The sequence below is a fragment of the Gracilinanus agilis genome, chromosome 6 (genome assembly GCF_016433145.1).
Source record: "Gracilinanus agilis isolate LMUSP501 chromosome 6, AgileGrace, whole genome shotgun sequence".
In the NCBI taxonomy this organism is placed as follows: Eukaryota; Metazoa; Chordata; class Mammalia; order Didelphimorphia; family Didelphidae; genus Gracilinanus; species Gracilinanus agilis.
In genome coordinates this window covers 78,985,289-78,993,716 of record NC_058135.1, presented here as the reverse complement: position 1 = coordinate 78,993,716, position 8,428 = coordinate 78,985,289, and the positions used below count along the sequence as shown (strand labels likewise).

At 37.5% G+C, this 8,428-nt stretch overlaps 1 long non-coding RNA gene across 1 annotated transcript; it reads right to left on the bottom strand.

Moving 5' to 3' along the window:
- Positions 1-3,886: 3,886 nt before the first annotated feature.
- Positions 3,887-5,166, bottom strand: LOC123251929. The gene is made up of 2 exons (XR_006506522.1): positions 4,934-5,166; positions 3,887-4,098 (listed from the first exon to the last, which is right to left on the bottom strand). It is a non-coding gene; the product is annotated as an uncharacterized LOC123251929 (long non-coding RNA).
- Positions 5,167-8,428: the final 3,262 nt, after the last annotated feature.

Below are 8,428 nucleotides of genomic sequence, written 5' to 3'. Positions count from 1 at the left end.
TTTATAAATCCTACGGCACATTTCAAGGGATTGGTGATCTTTCATAAATGTAGAATGTGCATGTAACAACCCACTTGTGTCTTCTCTATCTATGAAACTTGGGACCAAATCACTGATGCTGTTCAGTGCCCGTCGCAAGTGCATCCACCAATATTCTCACTCACAGGACTGATCAACTAACTACAAATCAGCTTCTGGATGGCCAGTATTTTTTATCCACTCAATTTTCCTGTGTGGATAATTAGGTTGAAATCAGGAGTAACTGGATCTTATTTAGGAGGCTCTGAAATATTCCAGGGCTTGATAAATCAGCATAAAGCTATTTGGAATCTGGAAACAGGTTCATCCTGTTGACATCCACAGGAATTCTACCATCTGTCCTAGCCCAGGCCTGATCTGATATCCACCAAAACAGGGGTGAAGCTGTCTGTATGCAATCATATTATGGAGTTATTAGAATAAAGGTAAAAATTAACATCCAATTAGAAGAAATGTAAAGCTGAAAAGAAATGGTGAAAAACTGAAATAGCTTCAATCTGAATTATTCAATGGGAAAAAAGGTAAAGATATTGGCCTCATTTATTGCTATTCCTGAAAAGGTTTAACTTACATTAATTCGCCACAAAAACAAAGCCAAAAGAACATGGAATTGCCTTAGTCAGAAATTCTTGATCTCCTTGTCAACTAGAGAAAAATGGTATCCAAGAGCAACGCCAATATAGAAAACTAACACTATAAGAGCAATGGAAGGAAAATAAGTCTATAGAAAACAGTGTGGAAACCCAACGTCACTTCAAGAGCATTCTAAGATAAAGCCAACAGGACAACAAATAAATGGGAAATGGCTTCTATAACAAATTATTTTCTTATTCTTATTTTATGAAATTTTTGCTTTGATATCACGTTTATTCGTGTCTTTTCTCCTTGCCCTCTTGTAAAGTGCAACTAATTGTAACAGCTAATAAACAAAAAGAAAAAACCAACCCAAACATCAAGCAATTAATGGTATCTAACAGTATATGCAATATTCTATACTTAATGGTAAACACCTTCAAAGAATGAAGGAAGATGCAGTTCCCCCACTCCAATTCTCTAAATCCAACCTTTGTAAATGTTAAATGTAAATTACAGTGTTTAGTTTGTTTTTGTTTTTTTTTTTCTGTTTTCAATGGCAGACTCACCAAATGTATTGTTTTCCTGGTACTCATTTAATTCTGCACATGTTCATATATGATACCATCGATCAACAAATATATACTCAGCATCTACAGTGTGCCAGGCACTGGGCTAGGTGCTGGGGAGACAAATACAAAGAGTGAAATAATCTCTATTCACAAAGATCTTACATTCTAATAGAGGAAATAGATTAGTGCATAGAAAAATGAGCATACATATAAAGTTAATAAATAGAAATGTGTACAAAGGAAGAGAAAAGACCTAAAACTGATAAAGTCTTAGACCATATTACTACTCAAAAAAGGCAACTGCAATCACCTCAATAACTACTGACTCTAATATTTACTGGTTCAATCTTTATAAAATCTTTGAGAATAAAACACAGTGGAGAAAGTACTGGGTTTAGAATCACAAGGCCTGGCTTCAAATCCATCTCTGCACTTGCAGTTCCTCATCTGCAAAATGAGTTTTGGAATAGATGTAGGCCTTTTAAGGTCCCTTCCGACTCTAGATCACTACGTCTACGATGCCTAGACCAGCCTTTATAAATGTCCCCAAGCTTCTCTGAATTCTTCACATTAATCATTCATTATGGCACTGAAATAATCCACTTATTCACATTCCAGAATTTGTTTAGCTATTTCCAAGCAATGGGCACCTACTTTTAACAATCTTATTTTTAATCTCTGCCACAAAAGGGTCCTAACATTTTGAAATCCTAATATATTACACAACAAAATCGATGACGCTGAAACAAACTCTTCTCTGGGACCAGCAAAACCACCACCCAATATAAAACAAATTCAAAAGGATACCTGAAAAAATACAGTCAGGAAAAACAGCAGGACCAAACCAAGCAAATAATGACAAAATCAATGTGAGAGGTAACACAACTTGGAGGTATCAAAGCTTCACTTTAAGGGTTATCAATCAATAAGCATTTAAGTACCTAATATATGCCAGGAACCTGTGCTACATGTAGCTGGGGATGATACAAGGATAAAGAATAAAACAATCCCTAATCACAAGAAACTTCCATTCCAGTAGACAAGTACATATATGTGTGTGTGTATACACACACACACACACACACACTGCAGAAATATAAAACCAATATAAATATAAACAAAGGGAGGGAAAAGTTATCAAAAGAATGGAGAAACAATTTTAATTACTATTATGCTAATTATGGTAATTTAATTACCATATGCTAATTCATCTTTGTAAAATCTTTGAGAATTTATTCTCTCTCTTTCCCCAAGGGTTTTCAAACTGAAAATATAGGGGACACAAAGGCTTTCACAAATAATTTTCCATAACAAACATCATAATAGTTACAGAATTGGTCTAAAGGTACAGAGAATACCAAGAGAGTATCTTTTTGTCGATTATAAAAAAGTATTAGACTCAGAGGAGGAAAATGGAATCTTAAAAGTCTTTCCTGTAGGAAGGACCCTCTAATGCATATCTTACCAAATTTTATCAAGATTTCTTGATAAACGCAAACAGATAGTTTTATTTATCAATATAGATTATTAATGACTAAACGCTATTTTCTAAAAATGGGAAATTTAAAAATCACAGTCAGCTGGGCTGTTTTCTTTGGGGATGGAGGTTGTGTGTAGTATAAGAAATACTTCCATTATCTCAGAGATCAGTGGAAATCCAAAGGAAAATGTGAATGGTGTCACAGATTCTTGAAAGCAAGGAAGCATATCTTGTGACATTTTGAATCCAGCTCAATACCTTGTCCTTCAATATTTAATCATTGTGTGCTATCCCTTGAATCTTCAATCCCAACATGTTCTCAAGAACCTCTAGTTTCTACATTTGACTAGTCAGCTCTGAAGAGTGTAATAAAGGACTTAGTAAACCTCAATGATTAGGACAGGTATTCCACATTTTATCATTGGTCACCTTTTTGCACTTCACAGATATGTTTTTTTTTTTTAATTTTACAAATTAAAGGTTTGAAGTAGCCTGGGTTTGAAGCAGGTCTATCAATGTCATTTCTTCCAACAGTGTATGCTCACATCATGTCTCTATATTTTTGGATAATTCTGGTAATTTTCACAATATTTCAAACTTTTTCATTATTATTATATCTGTTCCGGTGATCTGTGTTCAGTGATCTTTAATATTACTATTAGAATTGTTTTGGGGTGCCCATACAAAACAGTGAACTCAATCAATAAATGTGTGTGTTCTGACTCTTCTACTAACTGGTCATTCCCCTATCTCTCTTCCTATTCACTGAGACATAGCAATGTTGATTATTATATAAATTTAGTTGATAAAGCAGCAGCCACAGGGTTTGAGAGGATTGATTCCAATTTTGAAAGAAATCCTACTTTTGATAAAATGCTATCAAAACAGTATTGCATGCCACATAGAAATCTTTTGTGAAAGGAAGAGTCAATTTGGCAAACTTCACTGTTATCTTATTTTAAGAAACTGCCACAGCCACCCCAACCTTCATCCCTCTGATCAGCCAGCAGCCAACAAAATCGAGGCAAGATCCTCCACCAGAAAAAGGATTATGACTCACTGAAGGCTCAGAAGATCGTTAGCAACTTTAGCAATAAAGTATTTTTTAATTAAGGTATGTATTGTTTTTTAGATATAATACTATTGCATCCTTAACAGACCACACTGTAGTGGAAACGTAACTTGTACATGTACTGGGAAACCAAAAAATTGTGCGACTTGCTTTACTGAGATATTCACTTTATTGCAGTGGTCTGGAACCAAATTGACAACATCTCTGAGGTCTGCTTATATTATAATACTGCAGTGGTTGGTGGGAAGAAAAATAGATGGTACAGTGAGGAAAGAAATGTCATGCCTTGCAATTCCCAGGTCCCACTTTTTCCTTATTTGCTAACACTGGCATGGAGCTTGCTTCTTTTCCCCATACTCTTTCTGCAAAGAAAAATAATTTTGGAATGAGTTCTTTTTAAATGAATTATTTTGGTTCACTTTACTTTTCAACTCTTTGAGGCTCACTACCCAATAATTTGAGTTTTATTTAAAAAATATAAACTGTCCTTCAAAATATAATCCCCAGGGGGGCAGCTGGGTAGCTCAGTGGATTGAGAGCCTGGCCTAGAGACAGGAGGTCCTAGGTTCAAATCCGGCCTCAGACACTTCCCAGCTGTGTGACCCTGGGCAAGTCACTTGACCCCCATTGCCTCCCCTTACCACTCTTCCATCTATAAGTCAATACACAGAAATTAAGGGTTTAAAATAAAAAATAAAATAAAATTTAAAAAAATATAATCTCCAATTCCTGGATCCATTTCCTTCCCATAAAAGATTCGATAATAGCTAGACAACTGGGCACCAGGTAGCTTTCAAGGCTGATGGGATCACATATTTTTTGAAAAATTCAATTCAACTCAACAGACATTTATTAGGTATCTACCATATACAAGGCCCTATGTCAGAAGCTGCATTTAGGGAGACAAGAATGACCTGAATCTTCCCTCAAAGAGCCTCCACTCCACTGATGCAAAAAGTACATCGATAAACAATAGAAATAAGAAAAGCTGCTTCCTACAGATCTGTATCATCACTACTGCAGAGAGCACTCTTTGGCCCATTTTCCCAGAGCCACTCACATTCCCCTTGAGGAGTCAGTGGGCATCTCTTCTTTCCTGCCATTTGTGTTCCTCCATTGTTAGATACTAGTAACTAGTAACTAGTGCTCCCATTCTATTTAACCACCTAACTTCAATTTTTGTAAAGGGATACTTACTTCCAAGATACAGCAAAAACAAAAGTACAAATGCTTCCCCCTGACCCCCAGGGTACTCTCTTCTATCCCTCCTTCTCTTAGCTCAGTTCCGAAATGACATTTGTCCCACCAAGTCCACTTCCAGAAGCAGTATGACTGTGTCCTAGTCTCAGCTACTGCTGGGCTGGCTCCCAAAGGTCACTTCTTGCGTCTCTAGGCACCAGTGGCTTCTAGGCGGCTGGATGCTGAGAAGCCTAGACACTTGCTCTCCTGACCTGAAACACACAAGATTGGACATTTCAAATACTTTGTCTAGAAAGGAAAAGAACAAATGCAGAGGCCACAGATAAAGGCCTATTTCTCAGGTTAGGCCATGGGAAAAAGGCCCTGTCTCTCTCCTTACAATGATTTGTCTCACCAGATATTATCAATGAAGAAGTCATACCACCAGAACTGAAAGAGATCGTGCCGAGGCTGACCCAAACCTTTGTGAAGGCATCGGGAGTTCTGATTATACAGACAGTGGAAAAGACTTCTTCTCCAAGTGCTTAGTAGACAGCCTCCGTTATAGATGATGTGTCTCCAAGGTGCTTCTTACATGCCACCCCACCATGACTCTCCCGGCAGCAGGGAAGGTATGGGAAGGATGCATCACTCAGTGCCACAAAGCATGCCATGTGAGAGGTGGGATTCCTTACGCCTCCGGGGCCACCGCTCACACGCTCTGGCTGCTTTATGGCACCTGATGAACTTTTTCCTTCTCTAACTGCTAAGTGCATATTACTTTCTTTGAAACCCAGAGTCCACATACACTTCAAGAAAAACCCTTTCATAAATTTCAGGTATGTACATATTTCTTGATTGTCTTAGCAAAAGTCTTTGGACTCAATGATTACGAACTAGCACTAACTGGAGTATAATTTTAAGTATCTATGTATAGATAGTTATATATCTCACATATGTATATAAATATATCTATATCTCATACACACATCCATGTGCACATATATATTTAGACAGGATATATTTATATACATATGTGTATGCACATGTGCCATTAAGAAAGACTAGTAGTGATTATCAAGTAGTATTTACTAAGCACCCTCCATGTGCCTGGGATTGTGCTCAGCCTAGTCTTCTGAATGATAGCCCCCACCTGGGTCCTCTGAATCTATGGCTGGTGTGCTTTCCACTACTCCACAGCTAGCTCCTCTGGCCACGTGGCAGAAGGAAATAGCTGTTCTCTCGCTGGCATCATTTCTTGCTAGATTCAAACAAAAATCTCCTCTGGGCACATTACAGTAAAGAGAATCTAAATCAAGGGCAGAAGCACAAATCATACACTGCTGGACAGAGACAGTGTAGATGTAGGAGAAGCTGTTGTATAGCATCCTTCCTGAGCCCCCGCTACATTCAAGGAATTGGTAGTTGTCGACAGTAGCCACTGGATATAGCAGAGCCAAAGAACGGTGGGATCTAGTGATTCTGTGGGAAAACAGCAGAATTCTGTATTCCCTCAAAACGCCAACAGAGGGCAATATTAGAAAACACACAGCTGAGTAAAACACAGCTGGACAGCTATGTTCTACTTTATCTGTATATAAAAGTGGGAACCTACAGAACAGAGAAATTATTATTCAATAATTATAAGTAATAATTTCCAGTAGGACTATAAGAATATTCTTTGCTCTCTAAGGTTTGGGGACCTTACCTCTGACAATACCAAAATTAGACTAGATAGTTTTTTTAGGAATGCTCATTTTATTATCCATTTCTATTACCTAATGCAAAATAAATCTGTTTTTTAAATTGGTTTTCTTACTTGTGGGAGATTCACAATGCAGAACTCACATTTCTGAAAATAATACATTTTATCAATTGTCTTTTAAACCAAACACCTGTAGAAGACATAGATTAAATCAACTGTGACTACCACAGTTATTGGCTCTAAGGCAGAAGAGAGGTAAGGGCTAGGCAACTGGGGTTAAGGGACTTGCCTGGGGTCACACAGCTAAGAAGTGTCTGAGGCCAGATTTGAACTCAGGCCTTCCTGTCTCCAGGTCTGGAACTCATCCACTAAGCCACCTAGCTGTTCCAACGTCACCATTAATATATTAATAGGTCCAACTAAGCTTTTGTATTAAAAATAAGTCTGTAAGAGTAGGAATGAAAGGCTTGCCTTCGTGGCTTACCTATAACTAGATAAGCTAGGGCTTTAACATGTATTATGTACTTGAACTAGAATTATCATTAGAGCTACAGGACATAGGAACCTGGCCCTAAAGTGGGACTTCTTGCCCTGGGATCCATATATCTCAGAGTGGTCTGTGGTTAGATAAATGGGTGTGCAAACTTTATTTTCACTAATATCTAAATGAGATTTAGTTTTATCAGTTCAAAAACATTTTTCTCTTTTTTAAGTTTTTTTTTATTGTTTAATTAATTTAGAATGTTTTTCCATGGTTACTTGATTCATGTTCTTCCCCTCTGCTCTCCCTCCCTGCTCTTGGAGCCAATGAACAATTCTGCTGGGTTTTACATGTATCATTGTTCAAAAACTATTTCCATATCATTAATATTTGCAGTAGAGTGATCATTCAAAGTCAACATCCCTAATCATATCCCATCGAACCATGTGATCAATCATACGTTTTTCTTGTGTGCAAAAACACTTTTCTAAAGAGTACAGAAGTACATTACATTTTTAAAAATTAACAACTCTTGCCCTAGTGACAATATTTCAATCAGAGTATTATTATTTTGTGACTAATTCTGAATATTAATGCATAGTATTTTAATAAATCAACTAGCAAACACTTATTAAACATCATACACTGTGCTCAGCTCTGGACAAAATAGTCCCTGTCCCCAAGGAGCTTAAATTCTAAGAAAGGAGACAGCTTGCACATAGAAAAGTATATATAAATCATACAAACCAGATAGAAGATAATCTTTGGAGTAGAAGGCACCAGAAGCCAGGGAGGCCAGAAAAGGGATGTGCAGGGTTGGATTTAAGCTGGGCTCTGAAGGAAACCAGGTATTTCGAGAAGCAGAAGTAAGGAAAGAGTGAATTCTAGACACAGAGGTTAGTCAATGAAAAGGTAAGGATAGGAGATGGAGTGCTGGGTTCAAGGAATAACAAGAAGGCCAGTTTGTGAAAAACTTTAAATACCAGAAGACTTGATCTTTGATCCTAGAGGGATCCACTGGAGTTGAACAATAAGGGAACATAGTTAAGACCTATTCTCTAGGGCAGTGATGGGCAAACTTTTTAAAGAGGGGGCCAAAGGAAAGGAAATGCTCATCTGTCATTCTGTTTCTAAGGCAACTCTTTCGAAGTTTCATTGTATTGTATCCTAGTCATTGTATTCATCAGATTAGGAATAATGTCCTGGATAGAACAGGATTTCAGGGGACCGCATCTGGCCTGCGGGCAGTAGTTTGCCCATCACTGCTCTAGGGAAATCAGTTTGGTAGCTCAAATGAAAGATGAATTGGACTGGCTAGATTCTTGTG